Below are 10,469 nucleotides of genomic sequence, written 5' to 3' on the forward strand. Positions count from 1 at the left end.
GCAGTTAGGAGACCCGGGTTCACTTCCCGGGTCCTCCCTGCATGGAGTTTGCATGTTCTCCCCATGTCTGTGTGGGTTTCCTCCGGTTTCCTCCCACAGTCCAAAGACATGCAGGTTAGGTGCTTTGGGGATTGTCCCTAGTGTGTGCTTGGTGTGTGGGTATGTGTGCATGCCCTGCCCGGAGTTTGCTTCCTGCCTTGCGCCCTGTGTTGGCTGGGACTGGCTCTAGCAGACCCCCGTGACCCTGTAGTTAGGATATAGTGGGTTGGATAATGGATGGATGGATGGATGACTCTTCTTTATCTACAAAGTTTTTCCACAGCACATGTGAAAGCACTTGACTCAACAATATATGGTTTGCGTTATATGTTAAGTCCTGCATGGGAAATAATAGATAGAAGTCTGAAGTAGAGGTAGGTTATTAGTATTTCCTCTTTTTTATTTTGCAGGGAGGCAGAAACCCATTTTATAATCCATCAACATCTGAAAAAAATGTAAATGGCTTACATACTTTTTTGCAAGACAATGCACATAGAACTGTGCTGCTATCATCAGGAAGCATTCCAAATGTTTCATCCACATACTTCAGCCTTGAATCAGCCAGGCTACATTACCTTTCTGTTTTGAAGATCCTTTTATTTATTTATAAGATGAAGTGTTAAGCTGAGGTTGTTTTATATGGTAAAAGCAGAATTACTGATGACAGTACAGTATTCAGATGATTCAATGATAAAAGACCAGAAGACGACAACAGATTTCAGCCTAATTACTGAGTACATAGTTCAAAGACTAGATAGTCTATAGCTTATCTACTAGTTCCTCATAAATAATCCTCAAGTCAAAAATAGCTGCTGAGAAGGTTTAACGGTAAAACTCAAGTTCCTCTGACTTTCTTTGCCTGCTTTCTGATTTCTATTATTTGCTGACACTTGTTTTTTTGGGAGAACAAGAGCCAGAATAATGAATTAATACCTACTTATACAGTATAGAAGAGCTCAGAAAATCCTGTGGTGGTAATCAGATCTTTTAAGCTCATTTCTATCACTGTTGCACTATTTACTATTATATATATTCACTGTGTTATTTTTTTGTTATGTAAATATCTATATAAAATTATATACATAACATATGTAATGCAAATTGGACATTAATATTATTTTGTAAAATTAAAATCAATATCTGAAAATGTCACCCCCCCCCCCCACCCCCCAACACACACACATACTTAATTGTGAAATCTTTTAGGATATTCTCATATCCTTTTCTGAATGGATTGTTTCTTTTACACATTTACCATAAGCAGGTATATTTCTCTGAGAATTTAACAATAAGCTTCTATAAACAAACAGAATGGCTTCCCCTTCTGATTGATCCCTATTTTCAGACACACATTCTTGCATTTTTTGTCAGAAAGCCTGCAAAAAGCCATTTGGAAGAAACCCTTTGAACATACCCTTTAAACATACAGCCTTCCTGCAGTGTGAACACTGATATTGACTTTGCTCTCTAGTTCTTCCAATAAGTACATTGAACATTGTTTAATACATCTCTAACATGTTAATCTACATGGCAATTACTATAACATGTTTAACAACATGGTAATTACTATAGTAAAGTAGTAATGGACACAGAAAATGACACTCTGTTGTAGCGGTTAGCACTGCTTCTTCACAACTCTAGGAGACTGAGTGCCAATCCAGTTGTTTTTTGTGTGGACATTACACATTCTGTATGTGTTTGCTTGTTTTTCTGTATATGCTGTTATTCCTATAACATCCTAAAGATAGGTGGATTAGGTCACTTCTGCATTAATGTGCACTGCAATAAACTGGTACCCTCTTCATCGTTAACTCTTTGTAACTGATGACTAGGAAAGGCATCTCACTACGACCTACGACGTAAAAAATCTAGGCAGTGCGGCATAAACACCGCACAATTACAATTACCACTTTAGATTAACAATGTATTAAAACTATAAAAACAGATTATAGATTAAATAAAAAATACACACAGAGCGGCGCTAACCAAAATAACTTCTGTTCTGTTCCAAATACCAATAACGCACATAGAATTCAGCTCTGCCCCTCCGAAACATTAAATATGGCACTATTAAATGTTAGACCTTTAACTAACAAGACGTTTTTTATCAACGGTCTCATTAGTGATAGAAAAATTGATTTTATTGCACTAAGTGAAACGTGGCTTAGCTCAGATGGCGCAGCTGTTCTAATCGAATCTGTGCTTCCGAATTACAGTTTTACTCGTGTGGATCGCCAAGGAAAAAGAGGCGTCAGTCTAGCAAATTTTTACTCGAGCCGGTTAAAGTGTAAAGATGTCAGTTTTGGTAAATTCAAGTCCTTTTAGTATCTCGTCGTTGTTAGGCTATTCATGGAGATTCTCACGTTCTAGTATTATCCGTGTATAGACCTCCTAAATTTAACACGTCTTTCTTTGAGGAATTCTCAGACTTAGTGTCAATTTTAATTATGAACTATGACACACTCCTAATAGTCGGCGACTTCAACTTTCATATAGATAATCAGTGTGACCAAAAAGTAAAAGAATTCATGAACCTCTTGGACTCTTTTGATTTGAGACAGCTCATTAGTCAGCCTACACATAAAGCAGGTCATACGTTAGACTTAGTAATTACCAAAGGACTAAAAGTTGATGTAAAGCAGGTCATTGATACGGGTCTATCAGACCATTTTCTTCTACTATTTAATATAGAAATAACGATAGAAAACATTCATGAGAAGCATATTGTTAAAAAACACTTCTTTGACTCATGAGCAGCTTTAAAACTTACAAACATTCTAAGCAATCAGTCCATTTATAGTGCTAACTATAATAGCGAGGATAATGTAAATAGTAAGGTGGAAAAATTTAATACTAAAGTGAGAGCTGCTGTTGACATAGTTGCACCTGAAAAGACAGTTAAAAAATCTTCTAGCATTGTTGTACCATGGAAGACCCAAAGAGTGTCTGATTTAAAGAGAACATGCCGTAGAGCTGAGCATAAATGGAGGAAGACTAAACTAACTATCCACTATGAAATATTGAAGGTTAAAATAACAGAAAACAATAACACAGTCCGTCTTGAGAGGCGCTGCTATTTCTCTAAGATTATAAATAACAATGCTAGTAATCCCAGAGTCTTATTCTCTACGATTGATCGTCTGCTAAACCCAGGTAACTCAAAGGAATGCCTCCAGAATACTTCCAGTGAAACTTGTGAGGCTATTGCTGTATTTTTCAATCAAAAAATTAATGATATTAGAAATAACATAGTATATCTCCCCAACACTGCGGATCCTCCTAAGCCCCAGTATTCCATTATAAATAAATTAAATTCTTTCACCAGGATAGATTTATCTGATTTACATAGAATAATTTCTCAACTGAAACCCTCCACCTGCGACCTTGACCCAATACCAACAAGTTTTTTCAAAGAAGTATCGGGCGTGCTAATTGATAATATTCTTGACATAGTAAATTCGTCATTAGATACGGGGGTCTTTTCAGACTGTTTTAAGACTGCTGTAGTTAAACCCCTACTCAAGAAAAATAATCTTGACCCCTCTGCTTTTGAAAATTTTAGACCCATCTCTAACCTGCCTTTCTTAAGTAAAATTCTAGAGAAGGCAGTCATTATGCAGTTAAATGACCACCTCAATAAACATGCCATTCTTGATAAATTTCAGTCAGGTTTTAGAACAAATCACAGCACAGGAACTGCACTCGTTAAAGTAGTAAATGACTTGCGGGTAAATGCAGACAGAGGCCATTTATCTGTTCTCATCCTCCTAGATCTGAGTGTCGCATTTGACACCATTGATCACAACATTCTTAGAAATCACCTTAGTCAATGTGTGGGCCTCTCTGGCAAATTGGTTTGAATCCTACCTAGCTGGGACAAAATTCTTTGTTAGTTGTGGTAATTAGACACATGATATTCTATATGGTGTTCCACAATTCTCTATCCTGGGTCCACTGCTCTTCTCAATCTACATGCTTCCTTTAGGTCAGATTATCTCGGGGCATAACATGAGCTACCACAGTTATGCTGATGACACACAGCTGTATTTATCAATAGCACCTGATGACCCCGATTCTCTTGATTCACTAACAGAATGTCTTACTTGTATTTCTGAATGGATGAATATTAATTTTCTCAAGCTAAATAAAGAGAAAACTGAAATTTTAGTGATTGGCAATAATGGATACAATGAGGTTATCAGAAGTAAACTTGATGCATTACTCGAGCACTTTAAAAAACTGCTTTAAACACATTATTTTATCACGGCCTTCTCATAACTTCACTTTAATTTAATCCTGTAATTCTGTATATTCAATTCATTATAATAACTATTCATGGTGGCTCTAAAATCCGTACTAACCCCTACTCTCTCTTCTGTTTCTTTTTCCGTTTTTTTGTGGTGGCGACCTGCGCCATCCACCATCTACTCAAAGCATCATGATGTTTCAACATTGATGGATTAAAAGCCAGAAGTTTGCATGACCATCATCATCAAGTCCTTCCGTGAGAACGCTAAATACAAAGAGGACTGTTTCATTTATGTGAGGTAGAATGCCCAGAGGGGACTGGGCGGTCTCATGGTCTGGAACCCCTGCAGATTTTATTTTTTCTCCAGCCGTCTGGAGTTTTTTTTTTGTTTTTTCTGTCCTCCCTGGCCATTGGACCTTACTCTTATTCAATGTTAATTAATATTGTCTTATTTTAATTCTTACTTTGTCTTTTATTTTTCTTTTCTTCATTATGTAAAGCATTTTGAGCTACATTATTTGTATGAAAATGTGCTATACAAATAAATGTTGTTGTTTTTGTTGACCTTATAATTAAATTTATTAATGGAAGGCAACTGGACTAAAATGGTCTTCTTTGTTTACAGGGATTGATTTGACATGGATTCAGGGGAAAGTGTTTGCGGTGGCCCCAGAAGTCATATGTCTGTTTATTCATTATATCCATATTTTTCATAAACCGACAGAGAGACAGACCTACCTGAGAAGTGACAGCTTCCACCCCAAGCATTACTTTCAGCCAAGCAATACGATACAACTGTATTTGTTCAGACCCGACAGACCGGGATAAACAACTGCAGGAGCTTAGACAAGATTTCATCAGACAAGGTTATACTCCCAAAACAACAAACACTCAAATAAGAAGAGCTACTGCCATACCCAGAAACAACCTTCTGGAATATAAAAACAAAGACAACAAGAACCACATCCCCCTTGTTGTCACCTACAACGCGCATCTTGAAGCACTTCGAAAAATTATAAAAGAACTTCAGCCAATGTTACACAATGACCAAACACTGAAAAATGTATTTCCAGAACCTCCCCTCCTTGCATACAGACAACTGCCAAACCTGCAACCACTAATTGTCCGAAGCTCCCTAAGTGAACCAACAGGCACATCTCTCTGTCTACAGAACAGATGTAAAATGTATCCTTACATTTATGATACAGATTGTGTACCATACTGCTGACTAGAACATCGCATAAAGGGATCATTTTCATGCAGATCATCTAATGTAGTCTACCTCATTCTCTGTATGAAATGTCCTGACACTGCACTTTATGTGGGAGAAACTGGACAAACTCTCTGCCAAAGAATGAACTTACACAGGTTCCATATTAAGCATGATAACAGATGTTCCTGTAGCAGCTCACTTCAACAGCCATGGACACTGTGAGAGGGACTTTAAAGTCACAGTGCTTATGGGCAACTTCAGAACACAGCAAGAGAGAAAAGAATGGGAAGTTAAACTCATGCTAAAATTTAATACATTACAACATGGTTTAAATGGAGACAAGAGTTTTATGGCCAGATATGAGGATTGTTTGCATCTCTCGCATTGACACAGACAATCAGTCTACAGACCCACATTGTATTGAAAAACTCATCAGAATCTTCAAAAGACTTTGTTGGACAGTTATTTTATCCAAAGATCTTGCTTATACATTGTTCTCCTCTCTTGCTTAATGAATCTTAGCCTGAAGAGGTCTATTCATTTTTTACATTTAAGATGTCTCACTTAAAGGTTTTCCAATGTTATTTGTCATAGTGTGTATATAAACACAGGGATCTTGTTTCTGTATTACATCTGAGTTTTTTTGAAAGCTTGCATATTGTAATCTTTTTTAGTTAGCCAATAAAAGGTGTCATTTTACTTGACTTCTCACTACATTCATCATATCCAGAAACCTAGTCAAGATTCAAAAAGTAGGTTCTTCTAGCAACCTACAGTATGTTTGTGGAGTATAAAAATTCCCTGCCACTTCAACCTGTTGCCTTAAACTTGGATAAAGAAGGATCATCAATTTAACAGTGCTAATGAGTGTACTCGTGCTATCCTGGAGCTTGTACAAATAAGACAAAAAAATAAAACAAAACAACAAAGTTACACTAAACTAAATTAAAATGTGATCTAGGTATTTTAGATTTCCATTGTAAGTAAACAAAATGAACAAGGTGAAGGGTTGGCGTACCACTGTGGTAAACCACATTTAATGATGAAGAAAAAAATGAAAATCAAAAGGAAAGTAATTAAGGACCATCTTGGTCCAGGATCGAGTTCTCTGATGTAGGAAAATGTGCTTCTGGAGCAGAGCTCTGTCTCACTCAAATGCAGGTTCAAGACTGAACACCAACTTCTAGTTCCAAAAAGTTTTAAATTTCATGTGAGGCAGAAGGGGTGAGACCTTTCGGAGGATGTAACATCTAGGGTCTTTATGAGTAATAAGGGAGAAAGAGTTATCGACAGTGCCATCTCTCAATCAGTAGTCATATTGCTGACCTCACAGGAGCTCTGAAGATGCCCCCTAAGTTCTTGTGTGAGACACCATATTAAGCATTTTTATTGCTAGTAGTTAATATGGTAAAATATAGAAGTACTAGGGGGCTCCGTCCCCTGCTCACTTCGCTCACCCACCCCCAGGTTTGGTTTTCCAGATATAATTTAAAGAGATTGTTATTTTAATAGGAATCGTTACATATGCATTATTTTCACTTTTACTTTAAAACTTTTGTAAAAACAATACTGTACTTGTCTCTTTCTCGCAGGACATATAATGCTGCTCGCGTTGTGATGCTAAGGAGAAGCGATCATCTGTTGGCTTGTTGCTGCTGCTGCTGCTGGCGAGCTGTATATTCTGCTTGTCACGCTGCATGTCGATCATTTAAAAGCCTATACAGCAGCTGTCCTTTTGCCACTTTGCGTCTCTGCTGCTTGTGTTGTGAAGGTGGTGCTGGATTGGGGGGGGGGGGGGGGGTTTGGCTGAATGTATGGTAAGGAGTAGCAGTTGGATCATCTGCTGGCTTGCTGCTGCTGGTGAGCTGGGTGTTCTGCTTGTTGCTTGTCATTGTTTTAAGAGCTGGGAGCACATAAAGCGTGTCTGCCAAAAGCATTCCAACAACTGCTAGGTTAGATGTCCGTGAACTTGTTTTAAATGTTGTCTCACTGCCTTGTCTCGCGTGACATTAAAGTGTCTCTCGCGGGACGTCAAATTGTCATCTGAGAAGATCCCGTCTCGTCTCCCTAGTCTCCCTTCCAAGATTTTTATATAATAGAGAGATAATAAAAAATGCTTTAACAAACGTCTACTTAATTAAATGAGGATTTTTCCACCTTGGGACCTCAAACCTTTTTGCTCTCTGCATGTTTTTTTTACAGTTCTTTCAGAAATATTTTTTGATTGCAATTTAATTTCTTCCCACTGTCCCATTGTTTTAAGACAAAATTCAATATTAACACATTAACACAAAATTCAGTATTAACACATAATGTTACTGTAATCTGAAATGGCTTAATTTAGAAGATTCTATAGGAATTTAGAAGAGTCTTCATTAATGTAATTGTTTTAGTTGTTCTATAAAGAAACTATTTTCTAACAGTATTCACTAAAAATCAAGATCTTGCAAAGGCATTGAAAATTCATCCTAGTATAAGACTAGCAGGTAGTTTGAACAAAGATGACATTGAACGTTTTCTGAAACACTGCTTTAGTATTTAATCTGTTTAGAGAAAAAAGGGAAGCTTAGGAATGACAGCTGTGGAATCATTTTAAGAAAGAAAGAAAGAAAGAAAGAAAGAAAGAAAGAAAGAAAGAAAGAAAGAAAGAAAGAAAGAAAGAAAGAAAGAAAGAAAGAATCTAATAGCAGAGAGGAATCAGTGACCCATCTCCCCCCATCACCACCACAGTGACTATTTGAGGCAAAGTTATTTTCCTGCCCTACTGTGCTCTTCTTTGCTGTGTCCAACTCTTTCTTCTTGCTCTATTCACTGTCTTTTGGATTTCAAACACATATATTTTCAGTTTTCCTACAAGGGCCATATTCGCCTCACCACACGTGTTTCAGTGGACCTCCCAGTGTCCACAGTAGGATCTGTCATTTTAAATTCATCAATAACATCTTGAGCTCTCATCCAAAAAATGCCTTGCCCTTCTACAGTGTTGCTCACAACAGTCTCTTTTCTTTCATATCTCCTCCTTGCATGCATCCTCAATGCAGTATACTGAGTATACAAATTTGATAGGCAGCAAAAAGGTTGAGAAAGGTGTAGGTCAGGTAGTCATTGAAAAACTTCCATATTGTAACGTAACTGTTTTTTTTTTTTTTCAATTTTCTTTTTCATGATGATAGCTGACAAAGTTTAAGGTGAGGTAAAATCAACAAAAATAACCGTTAGTTTTAAAATGTGTATACTAAAATTCAAAAGTATTATAAAGTATTTGTGGCAGACAAACAATTAAAAATATTGGCTTATCTTGCACACCAACAGTAGAAGATTCTCTTCATGTCTATCCATATATTTTACTACTCGTGTCCTCTGTGATGTGTGGAAGTGTTGAAAAGTATAATCTTAAAATTGTTGAATATTGTTAAACATTTCTCTATTATTTCTGTATAAAATGATTCCCTGCGAGATTAACCAGACAGAAAGCACTGACCTTTCAGATGGCAGTCAATAACATATAAGAAACTACACAACACCTGTAAAGAGTAATGCTTAATGCTGCTTCATGCTGAATAATGCCAGGGAGGATGAGTCAGCAAGAACAGAATTGAATTTGCTTGTCTTTACTTATAACTGGCTACATGTAACTGACATTTGATGGGAGCACATAATCAATGATATGAACTGGTAATTATGGGTGGCCCAGTTGCAGAAACCTATAAAAACTCTTACGGTCTGGGTTAAAATATAGAACGATAGGCATACTTTTAGTTCTGTCTGAGTGTCTCAGTTCTGCAAGTAGAATTACAAATAAATCTTATTTGTGTGAGCTTAATTATTGAGCCATAGGATGGGCCTCTGCCAGAATTGTGGCATTTCACCTTAATCTTTCTCACACAATGGGTTACATACAAACCTCTGAGATTTGTCAACTAGAGCCTGACTCCCCAGGGGGAGAAATGAGTAGAAAATATGGGAATCGATACCAGGCATAATAAGTGGAATGAGGTGACTGAAACAGGAGAAAAACAGGGAGCAAAGAACTTATGCTTTAGAACGTGTTAACCACCTTGAGGAATATTTGCAAGCTCAAAAGATGGGAAAGGATTTGAGGGTTGGCAGTTTATTTTCTATGTGGTGCTATGAGAGTTTGAGGAGAGATGGGTTATCTTAAACAAGGAAAGAAGCTGAATAAAGTACAAAAGCTACAAAAATATTGGAAGACAAAATAAATAAGTTACTAGTGACAAAGACTAAAAGTGAAAGTGGTAACTCAGTTAATGATGTCATCTATCATTCTAATTTATATCCAGATTTAAGAAACATTCTGACTGCAGAGCTGCCTTCTTAGTTTGAAACCCCTGTAAACCCCAAAGTAACAACTCCACTGAACCATCATCTATATAAAATAAGAGATTTCTTTCTCAGGTTCAGTTTACTCCAGCCCCTTCTAAGGGGTCAAGTATGAGTCTTGGCCCAATTTATAGGCTTCTAGATTTGAGTCCCTAGAGTTGAAATCTAGGTTTGAGATCTAATGTTGCCTTTTTTGAGGTCTGAGTCCTCCCCATACAAGGCATGGTACAGTGTATAACAGAGGCAAAATGGAAGGAGTTTGTTTAGAGAATGGTGATGATGATCCATTCAGTGGTAGATTTGATCCTGATCAGGAATAGGATTTTCCAGGAGAAACTGTACAATATGAACATCATAATGGAGAAGGATCAAGTATGATCAAGCAAGGCAACTAAAGCCAAATTACTACAGTATTTTACCATGGTCTCCATAAGAGTTATATGACTTAACTAAAGGGAAAACCCCATCCTAGAAATAACTTAGTAAAAGTTTACATTGAAATTAAGCATGTAATAGGTATGTATGATATCATACTGTACATTCTGATGTGGATCAGTTACTCACAGTTGTGTTAGGATACCCTAACTGGGAAAGAATTAAGAACACAGTAGGAGAAGGTGGCCACTG

This window comes from Erpetoichthys calabaricus, chromosome 6 (assembly GCF_900747795.2).
Source record: "Erpetoichthys calabaricus chromosome 6, fErpCal1.3, whole genome shotgun sequence".
NCBI lineage: Eukaryota > Metazoa > Chordata > Cladistia > Polypteriformes > Polypteridae > Erpetoichthys > Erpetoichthys calabaricus.